General features: G+C 38.8%; 1 protein-coding gene across 1 annotated transcript in view; it reads right to left on the bottom strand.

Annotated features, from left to right (window-relative positions):
* PRDM6 (PR/SET domain 6) overlaps positions 1 to 14,197 on the bottom strand; it is a 100,900-nt gene that overhangs the window by 46,269 nt on the left and 40,434 nt on the right. The gene's annotated exons all lie outside the window — the stretch shown is intronic.

Genomic DNA, 14,197 nt, shown 5'->3' with positions numbered 1-14,197 from the left:
TGGGTGGATGGGAGGGTGGATGGGTGGATGGGAGGGTGGATGGGTGGATGGGAGGGTGGATGGGTGGATGGGAGGGTGGATGGGAGGGTGGATGGGTGGGTGGGTGGATGGGAGGGTGGATGGGTGGGTGGGTGGGTGGGTGGATCAGAGGGTGGGTGGATGGGGGGGTGGATGGGAGGGTGGATGGGAGGGTGGATGGGAGGGTGGATGGGAGGGTGGATGGGAGGGTGGATGGGTGGATGGGTGGGTGGATGGGTGGATGAGAAGGTGGATGGGTGGATGAGAAGGTGGATGGGTGGATGAGAAGGTGGATGGGTGGATGAGAGGGTGGATGGGTGGATGAGAGGGTGGATGGGTGGATGAGAAGGTGGATGAGAGGGTGGATGAGAAGGTGGATGGGTGGATGAGACGGTGGATGGGTGGATGAGAGGATGGATGGGTGGATGAGAAGGTGGATGGGTGGATGAGAGGATGGATGGGTGGATGAGAGGGTGGATGAGAGGGTGGATGAGAAGGTGGATGGGTGGATGAGACGGTGGATGGGTGGATGAGAGGATGGATGGGTGGATGGGTGGGTGGGAGGGTGGAAGGGTGGATGGGTGGGTGGTGGGTGAATGGGAGGGTGGATGAGAGGGTGGATGGGAGGGTGGGTGGGTGGGTGGATGGGAGTGTGGATGGGTGGGTGGATGGGAGTGTGGATGGGTGGGTGGATGGGAGTGTGGATGGGAGGGTGGATGGGAGGGTGGGAGGGTGGATGGGAGGGTGGGAGGGTGGATGGGAGGGTGGGTGGGTGGGTGGATGGGAGTGTGGATGGGAGGGTGGATGGGAGGGTGGATGGGAGTGTGGATGGGAGGGTGGGAGGGTGGATGGGTAGGTGGGTGGATGGGTGGCTGGGTACATAGATGAATGAATAGAGAGTCAGAAGGATACAGGTGATAGGATAAGGTGCCTTCTCGGTACCCAAGCATTAAAGGCTGGACCATGTCTCTCTGCCCTTTGGGCAGGCCAACACATCTAAGGCAGAAATGAATATCCAACCGGGAAAATTTTAAGGAATGCAACATTGCCGAAAAAGTGTACTTTTCCTTACTAATTAAAATTAACAGTACTTTTATTATTTTTCCCCTAGTTCTTTGTTTCTTTTTTAAATTTCAGTTTTACTGAAGTATAACTGACAAATAAAATTGTAAGACATTTAAAGTGTACATGGTGGTAATTTGATATACACTGTAAAAGGATTTCCTCCCCTTCTAGTTACTTAACACATCCATCACTTCACAGACTTATCTTTTTTTTCTTTTTGGTAAGAACATTTAAGTTCCTTTAATGTTCAGTTGTCTCTGCAGAGCAGAGGTCACTGCAAAGCAGCTGGATGGAGACTTCAGTCAACGGCAAGGCCAGAGCCTGGCACATACCTGCCTCTCTGCAGTTGTCCCCTCTCGTGCCGCTCACCCACCCCCACAAATCTGCCCCTGCTGTGGGTCACTGTTACTATCCCTAGTCTTCTCTTTAGGTGGCTCATTTTCTACCTTCCATCATCCTTCCAGCCCTCTCTTCTGGGCCCAGTGCTTGCCCTCATCAGGCTCCCAGTAACTGAGACTTACATCCAGTTTTGAGTGTAGGTCAACATGCTGCTCCTGGAAAGAATATTTACATTTAGAGCTTTATCTTCAAGTGAGGCTTGAAAGGGGGTCTGCCTTTTGAAAGGAATTTGAAGTACCATAATAGGGGCTGAAGTCATCCTGGGGAGGACAAATGAGCATCCCTGGGACCCTTCTATTGCACAGATAGATGGTCCATTTTGGTCGTCAGTAGAGATGCAGGGTTAGGCCGCTGACTGTGCTGCTACAGCTCCAGGTCAAGGGCACAGGTAGCTTCGGAAGTGTGGGGGGCCTGGAGGAGAAGGTCAGGGACTCTGGGCAACCCCAGCTCCTCCTGCAGAAGCGTTTTCTGCAGATCCTCTCCAGGGTGTGCCGGCAGTGCCACTCAGCCTCACTTACATAAAGAGCCTCAAATTTAGACCTTTGAAGTCATTTCCAAATGAGGTTATACATACAATCAGGAGACAGACTGACAGGATTAAAAGAAGGCAGCCTTTGCAAACTCTGAACTTGGGTCCTTTGACCAGACCACACTGCCTGAAGTAAACCATAAATTAACATTTTTATAAATCCTGTAATTAACTTATGAATAGCACAATTGTATGTTTCTGGTATTAAAAGCATTAAGCTGTTAAAGATAAACATTTAAAGTATACCACTGTTTTTGTAACCCTGTTTCGGCATTTTTTCATTTTTCCATATATCAAGGACCTCAAAAAATGGAAGTTGCCCAGGTCTCTAAACAGCCCTGGTTAGGGCTTGTTAATAAAGCTCCTTTTACACAGTCAGGCCAGGGGGCTGGCCAGTGTGTAGCCGACATGATATTTTCCCAGAGAGAGACAGTCCTGTGTTCCTGGATCCGCAGTCAAGTCCTCAAGGCATGATTCCCCAGAAATCCAACCAAGAAAAGTAGTAAACCTGAACGTCTGAGGCACAAGGTTTGCAAATCTCTGGCTAGCGGAGGTGTGACTAATGTCAACAGCCAAAGAAAACCAACACCTAGTTATCACATTGTTAGAACATGCATGCTTCCTAACTTTTAGACAAGACTTAGGATTCCTTTCTTTCCACAGGAAGCATCTGTGGGATGAAAGTAAAGAATGGAAAGGGATCTCTCACACTGGGGTCCATAGTGAGGTTTCAGGTAAGACTACAAATACCTTGAATCTCAAGAAAATGACATACGTGCATATGGGTAATGTTCTGGGAAGAAGTTCTGTAGAGTTAGTGGATTCTCAAAGGGGGTGTGTTTACACACACACACACACACACACGAAACTACTGCCAGGTTCTACACATTCAGACAGGAGAAAGTACTGAATGAAGAAATGGAAATGAAACTATCTGTGGATGAGTTAGAATCCTTGAAGTGTTTTACGTACTTTTGGTGAGGTTCTCTTTAAGGACTGATAAGCTTCTCTGGGCCTCTGAACTGTCTGATCTCATTCTCATTTCCTCTTCTCTGAAGCTAGGGACCCTGAGCTTTCCGTGATCCCTTTACTGGCTCATTTTGTATTTGATTACAATTGTGTTTTGTTGTACTGGTTTTGCCTAAAACTCTGACCACATTTTCACGACCATTAGAAAAGTAAACTGGAATAGTAAACCTTTGGTTGGTTTATTTCATAAGACATATTTTTAGCTTAGAGATCATGTGAGTGGGCCAGATTACACTGGATGCCTCAGTGTTTCAGCTCGGTGGACATTAAGCATTCTGGATTTAGTGAGTCAATGGTTATTAATACTCCAACGCATTCCCTTTCAGCTTTGATCAAACCCTTCGATGCCACCATTTTTTCCTACTAAAAAGAAAGTATATAGTCACACTAAATCAACCCACCCAATAGAACCGCTTGCTTTGTAAATTGTAAAGTTTTTCTAAATTAAGGCATTATTTACCTTCTTCGGCCTTATGCCTTTATATTTCCTAATTAATTCATTGGTAGATGAGCTACAAAATAGGAATCCTGGGTTCTAATTCTGACTTGGCCAGTAGTAACTTTGTGATGTAGATAAGTCACTTAACCTGACTTTTCAAGTCCTCCAATGTGAAGTATGGATGTTAAATTAGATGACTTTCGGGATCCTCCAGCTCAACTTCCATGATCCTATGAATTGATGACTGTGTAAATATGTCTTAAATATAAGTACTTGGTTGCTGGAACTCGGGAAGGATAAAAGCTATAACAACCATTTTGAGTACATATAAAAATATTTTGATGTCCAGTAAGGTGGGGGGGTAGAATAACAACCTTAAGTCACATACTTTTTCATTATATCTGTGCCAATTTAATTATAATTCATACCTTCCAAGCTGTAGAGTATACCTAAGTCAAAAATAAACTCTTCAACAGTTACATATTTTTAAATTCCATGTAATTGAAAGTGAATTCAATTATGCAAATATGTAATGGATACATTCAGATTTCAGTGAAAAGTAGACACAGTCATGGAATAGAATCAGACAGCCTGAGTCTGAATCATAGATTCAGCAATTAGGAGCTGTGTCATCTTGGGCAAAACACTTATCTCATTTGTAAGATGAGGAAGATGTTAGTGCAACTTCCAAAGGGTTTTGTTAGGCTGAAATGAGATGATCCATATAAGTGCCTGACACATAGTAAGTGCTCAATAAATAGCACCAATTATCATTGCTTTTTACTGGTGGGTTTGAGTTTTCCTTTCCAAAACAAATTTCCCTTTACTTCAATATTTCTGAAAAACTAAGTACAGAAGAAAATGACAGAATTTTCATCCCTTGGGTGTTGTGTGTTCAATGGAATTGGGCAGAATAGGAATCAAATCTCAGCTGTGTGACTTTGAGTTGTGGGTGACTTTGAGCAAATTGCTTAATATTTCCAAGTTCATTTTTTCATGTGTAAAAAGAGAATAATAGGCTGTGCTAGGACTGAGAAAAATAAGGCACACAACAAAGGCTGAGAATAGTGGCAGACACACAGCTACAAAAAAGAATTACTAGAAAAATTAAAAATTTTTCTGTAGTTCAGTGGCCCCATTATCTTAAATACTAAGAGAGCCAAATAATAACAAATTCTGAAAAAAACTCTATACAATTATTTTTAATTAAAAACATAAATGCCACGGTACTCAATGTTTAAAATATTAACTGAGGCACATTCCAACTTGAAAATAAATTTCCACGTCATTTCAGTTTTATCTCATTTCATTGTAACACATCGTATTTCTTTTTAGGTTAAAATAATAGTTTAGAGGGGGAAAATAAATACTACTTCTATGTCCTCAAAAGAATCAGAATTTGATATATTTATTTTACAGAACAATTCTGAGCTTGGGATATAATTACTCAAAACTGGGTTATAAAACCAAGGAAGTATAATCACAAGAAGCTTCACAGAATTTATATTTTTCTGTGGTGAACTAAATGGGAAGGAAATCCAGAAAAGAGGGGATATATTTGTACGTATAGCTGATTCACTTTGTTGTATGGTAGAAACTAACATAACATTGTAAAACAACTATACTCCAATAAAAATTAATTTTTAAAAAAATTGTATTTTTCTCTATCTCAATAGAAATATTTAGTTTCTATAATCACCCTTGCAACAACTACCATAATTAACCCTAAAAAATAACTGACTTCATTTAAAAGAATTTTTTACCTTAGAACCTGAGGTTCAATTTAAATGGGAGGACATGACTGATGAAATATAGGTCAATAAAAATAGTTAAAAACAATAATACCTATAATTTATTTAAGAATTAACAACTTACCTTCTCTTGATCAGTAAACCATTTACAAACCAGCAGCAAGAGTAAATATGTATAACCATTTCACGCACCAGAGGGAAGACTGAATACAAAGATTCTCTCATTCATAACACCCATTTCTCAGACCTCTGCTTTCATTAGAAAGCAAAATAATATAGTCTTACCAAGATATGTTAAATTATACAGTCTTACCAAGTCATTATTTAATTGACTTTTTTTCCTATAACTGTCTTTACATTTCTTTTGTCATAAATTAAATACATGTCAAATTCTAAATGGCATAATTAAAATCCAACAAATATACATTTTCCTGTAAGTTGAATAATTTTGTCCTGCTAAGAAGCTGCATAAATCTTGACTAGTTTGTACATTTTTGCTTTCAAGGATGTAATGTGACCACTGGAGCTGTTACATCATATAAATAAATTTCAAAGATGGTATTAATATAAGAACTATATCACATAACCCTAAAAATTTAATATAGCTGCCATGGCAATAACCAGATCATTTTTCCAAACAAATACATATTTCATCATGTCATTTTGAACTTTTTCTGACCTTTTTTTTTTAAAGAAAGAAATCTACAATTGAGACCAAATGTTTTGTGAAAGAAAATACAGGCAAGCTGATTTGGCCAAGCACAGATAATTTCAGATTAAAGATGTTCTTATATCTTAGAACTCAGCATGGTAACTCATAAGCATGGTAATTATGATATAATTATGATCTGAAATTATGATGTCACTTAGGAAATCTATGACCTTGCAGTTGTGCTTAGAGTATTTTTTGAATGGTTTGATACAAACTGTGACTATCAAATACACAGCTCTTTTTTTTTTAAATATCAAATGCTGGGCTTACTACAGTTTGAAATGAATATACAATTATGTCAACATCTTTTAACAAACAAATTACAAAAACATTTGCATCAAATAGAGGCCATTCCTGCAGCCTCCTTTTTGCGACCCATCTGTCCCTGTTCCTGATCATCCTCCCCCATCACTCAGCCCAACCTTCGTACTCCTCTCTCCCCTATTTAGTTCAACTCAATGAGCAAGAAGTTCTGCCCTCTTCCAATTCAACTCTGCCTCTGTAATAAACCCAAAGTCCCCAAATTCCCACATTTTAAGCATTGGTTGGATCAGTCAATGGAATCAAAACAGTAGGTGCGGTGACTTTATAGAAATAAGGCATCAGGGTCCAGCACAGCCTGCACACACCAAGGGAAGACTGTGACCTCAAGGATGGGCTCAGCATACACCAGTACGGAAATGACTCTCCAAAGATCCCTTCAAGAACGGCAAAGACCCTGTGGCCCACAATGTCCTGTATCCTCCTCTCTCTCAAGCACACTATCCCAAACTACATACAAAAGAAATTACCCAAAAAATGGGTGCTAATTTTAACACAACAGCAAGACCTAACTTTCACTAAATATTATCTGTAAATGACCAGCTGTGCTTCTGAATCATCCACATGAGAAGATTAGTTCACAAACCACCTAAAAAAGAACTAGCTTTCAGAATCTACCAAGATTCCAAGTTATACTTTAAAGCTGATTTGAGCCAGGCTAGCTCCCTAGTTGGAGGGATAATAAGCAACTTCTCCTTTTTCTTATTTGTCAGAGAACAGCCAATTTAATATTAGAATTTCATTCATTTAAAAAATGACCTAGTGCACTTTCCTGGAGGGAGAGATAGAGAAATGGTGCTTAACAAGGGTGGGTGAAACAACATGGATGGAGCTAGAGATTGTCATACCGAGTAAAGTAAGTCAGACAGAGAAAGAAATATCGTATGATATGGCTTATATGCAGAATCTTAAAAAAAATTATATAAATGAACTTATTTATAAAACATGAACAGACTCACAGACTTAGAGAACGAACTTATGGTTACCAGGGGGAGAGGGATAGTTAGGGAGTTTGGGATTGACGTAGACACAACAAGATAGATAGATAGATAGATAACCAACAAGGACCTACTGTATAGCACAGGGAACTCTGCTCAATATTTTAACAACCTAAATGGGAAAAGAATTTGAAAAAGAAGAGATACATATATATGTATAACATCACCTGAACTATCACAACATTGTTAATCAACTGTACTCCAATATCAAATAAAAAGTTAAAAAATAAAACAAAAAACAAGGGTGGGTGAGAGCCCTGTCACTCCTCTCCATGAACCCGGCTGACATTTCCAAGGGCTTCCCTCCATGTCTTCAAAAACAATCAACAAACAGCACAAATAACTGAAACAAAACCAAGTATTTGTTACCTAATATGCTCAAATCTTGAACATTCTAATTATGTCTGCTTTGCTTTAAAAAAAATGTGATATATAAATATCCAAATTTATACGAGATAAAGGGGTGATTTTGTTTGACAAAAAGCTTTACTAGTTTTCCTTAGAATATTCAACTTCTGCAGAACCCTAAGGGATAACCCAAATAAAACAAATTCAAAGTATTTATAACATTTCAAAAATATAGCTACTGTTTGAAAGAGGGTTTACCTGTGTGTGCACATACAGCTACAGAGAAGGGATGATATGGGTGCTTCACAATCTTTGTGGAACGTGAATGGGTAAATATGCATCTGCGTGTGATAAGATAACCCACTATCAGAACAATTCCTGACATGTGGGTTTTCATATCTGCCTTTTCCCTCTAAAGTGCATCTCACACTTCCCTCAGCTCGGTGCCAGTGCCAACAACTACTGCTTCCCTTTGTACTTAGGATTCTAGAACAGGATGTCATACGGTTAACCAATATCCGTTTATCCGTTTTTTAAGTTACTAGAACAGGAAAAACTCCTCGGGCCAAAGAAGTCTCTTTGGGCATATAATCATGAATTAAAAAAAGATCTTAAATCATAGAAAACCGTGCGGGCTGTCACATAGTTCTGGCCTCTGTCAGTATCTGAAGGGACAGGGGTGAACCTGGAATAGCAGGATTTCCCATACCTCAGTGTCGGCATGAATGATTTTTGCTTTATCTTTACACTATCTATACCATTACCTACTTGATGTCTTTTTTTAAATGACTTTAATTCAATTTGTTCACATAACATAGCCTTGACGTAATCAACACTATTTATAAAATTGTGGGTTTGCTGTATACTACTTTAATACTACTAACCCTGTAGTAAGTTTAATACTACTTTAATACCACTAATATGGTAGTATTGAAAACATTTTTCTGTATACTACCTAAAATTATTTTAACTACAACAACATACGCACTTTGGCAAACACTGACTTAAGAAATAAGAACACTGCATTGGCTTCCAAGGCCAGCTCTGCCCTAGTTATATGTGGCACGCAGGGAGTAATTACAGGCTCTGTGGATCTCCCGGTTTGCTCGGCCATAAGTAATGTCAGGGTAACCTCAAGTCTCTTCTAAATTCTAAAATGTGATGATCTCAGGACTCCTAGAATGATCTGCACCGTCATCGCACACAGAAAGCCAGAGCAGAACCAGATCCAGACCTCGGGTTTCTTGACTCCCAATTTAGTGCTCCTTCATCCTCATCCTACCTTGCACACAAATTTGCAAGTGGCTTGGAAATAAGCATATTGGGAAATGACAGCAAACATCTACCTAGTGCTTACCTTGTCTCAGGGATGGTGCCATGGATGCACCATATATTATCTCACTTAATCCTCACAACCATTCTTTAGCCTATTTCACAGATAGGAAACTGGAGCATGAAGAGAAGGAACTTGCACAAGATTATAGGGTTAGGTAGGAGGTGATGTAGCTGGGAACTGGAGCCCCAGAAGCCTGCCTGCAGTGTGGACTTTTAGGTTCCCATGCACACTGTACTGACAGAACTCTGAGGACGTGAGGAGAGCAGCAGGAGAGGCAGAGAGAGAACCAAAAAGTAATATGGAAAGCGAATGACAGCTGGAAAATGAAAAGGAAACTGAAACGAAATACACTGCAACATATATTCTTTAGATTAAATTTAGCTTAAATGCCATCAGTAACATTAAACCTTTTATTTTTATTATTTTTTTAACATCTTTATTGGAGTATAATTGCTTTACAATGGTATGTTAGTTTCAGCTTCACAACAAAATGAATCAGTTATATATATACATATATTCCCATATCTCTTCCCGCTTGCGTCTCCCTCCCTCCCACCCTCCCTATCCCACCCCTCCAGGCGGTCACAAAGCACCAAGCTGATCTCCCTGTGCTATGCGGCTGCTTCCCACTAGCTATCTACCCTACGTTTCGTAGTGTATATATGTCCATGCCTCTTTATCGCTTTGTCACCGTTTACCCTTCCCCCTCCCCATAGCCTCAAGTCCATTCTCTAGTAAGTCTGTGTCTTTATTCCTGTTTCACCCCTAGGTTTTTCATGACATTTTTTTTTTTTTAATTCCATATATATGTGTTAGCATATGGTATTTGTCTCTCTCTTTCTGACTTACTTCACTCTGTATGACAGACTCTAGGTCTATCCACCTCATTACAAATAGCTCAATTTCGTCTCTTTTTATGGCTGAGTAATATTCCATTGTATATATGTGCCACATCTTCTTTATCCATTCATCCGATGATGGACACTTAGGTTGTTTCCATCTCTGGGCTATTGTAAATAGAGCTGCAATGAACATTTTGGTACGTGACTCTTTTTGAATTATGGTTTTCTCAGGGTATATGCCCAGTAGTGGGATTGCTGGGTCATATGGTAGTTCTATTTGTAGCTTTTTAAGGAACCTCCATACTGTTCTCCACAGTGGCTGTATCAATTTACATTCCCACCAACAGTGTAAACCTTTTAATAGCACTACAATCAACTGAAAAATAAAAAACCCAAATAATCCATACCCAGCATCTCTCTGCCCCGCCCCCACAAAAGGATTCATATTAAAAAGAAAAATTGTGGCCTAAAATGTACTTGCAGTCTCTTAGATTTAGTGGCTAATTAAATAATTTGCAATTAGGTTTTTTTCTTTTTACATGTTCATTCTTTCTACAAAAGAGCAGAAAATAATAACGATTGGAAACACTTCGGCCTCTTGGGTATTTAGTTTGTGAAACAGTCTACTGTATTGGGCAAATAACGTCATATATCTCACTGCCATTCTTGGCCAACACGAACCCTATAAACACACTAAAACAATTAGAGCAGAAATAAAATAGAAGTGCTGTGATTCGTCTTAGGCCTACATAGTTCACATTACACCATGCAACATGCCACAGAATACATTCAGAGTTGCAGTCATATGATCACAGCCCTAAAACTTAAATGGAACAATTTCTGAAAGGAGATAAAAGGTCTGACTTCAGGGCTTCCCTGGTGGCGCAGTGGTTGAGAGTCCGCCTGCCGATGCAGGGGACACGGGTTCGTGCCCCGGTCCGGGAGGATCCCGCATGCCACGGAGTGGCTGGGCCCGTGAGCCATGGCCACTGAGCCTGCGTGTCCGGAGCCTGTGCTCTGCAACGGGAGAGGCCACAACAGTGAGAGGCCCGTGTACCACAAAAAAAAAAAGGTCTGACTTCATAGTATGATGAGGCTTAAAATATAGCCTTATAATTTAACTCTTCCCCTAAAGTTCCCATAAGAAACCTGGTCGCTCTCAAGTCACAGAGACCTCCGAAAACCCATGAATGTCAGCAGAACAGCGAGACTTGGCCTAACAAGAAAGTTTCATTTTTATTGTAAGATCTTAGACCATCTGCAAACATAATTTTAATACGTTCCTTCACTTGGTGAGAGTGAAAAAGTAATAAAAAATTGAAAAAAAAATCCCAGGGCAATGTGACAGCTAACAAAACAAACTAATGAAATTCTTAAATAATTATGTTGTACTCTGCTGTCCAAATAGATTGGTCTGGTTATTTTAATATTTGTGTAACATGGATAAATATGTGTGTGTGTGTGTGTGTGTGTGTGTGTGTGTGTGTGTTGGGGGGTGATGGTGCATGAACAGATTCTAAGGAATTCAGAAATTCACCCAAAATCCAGCAGTTTGAGATGACTTAATGAGTTTGATAATAGGCTACAGAAACTTTAATTCTTAAATCATTTGTCTTATTTCAAAGCAGTCAGGGGTGATTAATCAGCTTTAATAATAGTTTAGTGGCTTAGATATAGTTCCTGGGGCTCTGGGCTAGGAAGATGAGGGTGATTTGGGGTAATGTTGCATTACCAACATCTTATCTATAGCGACCCTTCAACGACACACCCTCAAGTTTTATTAAATCCACAGTCTTTAATACGAAGCTGAAATACAGCCTTCAGACATGAACACAGAGTGGAGTCACATCAGTGGAGAAACTCCTGCATTCACTCTTGGAGCCAGGGATGGCTTTCTGGTTTGTTGTGTATTGTTTGCGGGAATGGCCTTACCTTTTTCAGTGTGGTGAGTTTCACAATCCTACACTGCCTTAAAGATGTTCCATGAACACTTTTATCTGAACTGCTGACTTCTAACCCTCCCTCCGTTAGGATGAGTAAAACGTTTTCAATGCTTATAGTTTCATCCAAGTTTATCTGACATCACGGTGCATTTGTGTAGAACTTTATTGTTCTCAAAACACTCTCATATATTTTACCTCACTATAGTTTCTAGCCTGTGTAAACCATCCAATAATTGCTAATTCTGGGATGACCATGATCTTTTAAATCAAGACAGCCATGGAGATTGATTTTCAGCAAAAGTTTCTAATTACTTAAGGAGAACAGGGATCCATGAGCTTTTCTTAAAGAATATTTTGCCTCTTTTTATGCATTTATTTGGTACGATCTGGGTGTCCTCATATCCTGCAGAGGCTGAATGTGTCAACCATTGCAGGTTAAATGTTCCTGCACTGCAATGTGATCAGTTTCTTAAAACACTGACATCTTCTCTAACATTCTATTACACATCTCTGCATGCTGAGCAGTAACTAGAGATGAACCAGTCTACCGAAATGTACTCAGAGAACTAATTCCTGCAAGCTAAACCACATAGACTGTTTAGCAGAAATCTTAACTGAAAATGACTGGTGGAGATGTGAGGTTAATAATTTTTATATGGCTGTTTACAGTTATTCTGTCTTAATTTCATTTAATGACTCCATTTTATGACAAACACATGAACAAGTTCAGGTCCTTCCAAAAATAAATTAAAATATGCCCGTAAATTAGCTTTCTGTGTGCTACAATAATTTAAAATACATACAAATTAAAAAGCTTTCTAAATAGATGGAGGGGATCGAACATCTAAATCTATTTCCTTATACCGATTCATAATTTGTTAACAGACTGTACCAACCCTCTTCATTAAAGTAAGCTTAATCTATTACTTTGAAATTAACACGTACAATTTTTACTACGTTTCTTCTAGATGCTCATTTGAAGTACCAAAATAAGATCTCTTTAAAAACTTACTGATTTTGAATGCATCCGCATTCTTTTTGGTGTTACATTTTAGTTTCCAATAATTAAAGCCATTACAACTGTTAAGAAAAAGAAAACAAGGAACCCAAATACAGTGGTAAAATCATGCTAGGAAAATATTATGTAAACCTCACATTTATTTTTCAGATACATTCTGAGTTTTTTACAAGGGGAAAAGAACTACAACTTGGCTGACAATTAGAGAAAGCTCTTTGTAAAAAGACAAAGTGACTCTGAGTTGCTGGAACTATTTATACAGAAGTAACCCAAAAGTTTATAAAGTGATCCTTAACTGGTTTGATTAAAAGAGGGTAATTAATAAATGACAAGACAGAATGAAAAGTTCGGTGTGGCATTTGATAAACCACCCAAGAAGTTAAATCAATGCTTTTCTGTTTAATTTCACTATTTGTTTTTCCATTTGAGCTGCCAATTTTTTAACATGCTACAGAAGGAAGAGAAACTTTCCCTTTTATTTTTTTGATTGATAAACATCACAGATTTTTGTTTCAAATCAATTGAACTTCTTCAGGATGATCCTTGTATTTGCTGTCACACTTCTGGTGAAGCCATTATTCCATCAAAACTCTTTAAATAGCCCCCCTTTCTTAGCTACTTTGACAAGAACACCATAACAGTTCACATCACCCTTGACCTTCAGGGTGTATATCATCTTGTCAACATATAAACAAACATGCTATTGGTTGTGTTTTAATAGATTCTGTAAATATCAAGATTCAATTTATCAAAAGGTTCACCCTATGTGACAGTGCTGAAGTTCTGGCTTGTATCTGCAATGCTAATTATGACTTTTAATGAAAAAAGATATTTTGGTTGTGTTTTGTTCTTCTGTCTTTTTTTTTCTTTTTAAGAAGGTATAATAAGCTACCAGAACTTTTTTCTTTTTTTTTGTCCTTTTCTATGATAGAAGCTTTGACTCTGATCCCACTTCAAAAGGAGAAAACTACCAGTACTATCGAAGGTGGTTATTTCTCTCAGTTATAGGAGGAACACACATGTTTGAACAGGAAGAATTTATATGAGATTCCTACTCTCTCCTCAGTTTGGCAAAATGCATAACCTGTGATAATAAGAATACTTTGCTTCAAATGGAAAAGGAGATTATAACAAAGGTAATTAACACTATTTCTGCAATCAAGTCATTCTTTTCTTTTTACTTCCATATTTATAGCCATCTCACACTAGGTGTCGCTGACTTTGTATCTTCTTTCCAAAACTTAAAATGTGTTATCAATATCAACGTGTCCTTTCTCCTTACAAGGCCCTTCACTAGGAGATACTGTACGTTTCCAGGGCTTGGAGAACTGGATGGACAATATGTCCTGTTCGTCAGAAAATAGCCTTCTAGATAATATTTGCCAAAGATAATATGTAAGAGTTTATCAAAGTTCAACTGTAAAGATATAATATCTACATGCTGGAAAA

The sequence above is a fragment of the Pseudorca crassidens genome, chromosome 3, assembly GCF_039906515.1.
Source record: "Pseudorca crassidens isolate mPseCra1 chromosome 3, mPseCra1.hap1, whole genome shotgun sequence".
Classification (NCBI taxonomy): domain Eukaryota; kingdom Metazoa; phylum Chordata; class Mammalia; order Artiodactyla; family Delphinidae; genus Pseudorca; species Pseudorca crassidens.
Note: the sequence above shows the minus strand (reverse complement) of the source record. Positions and strands in the feature narration are given on the sequence as shown.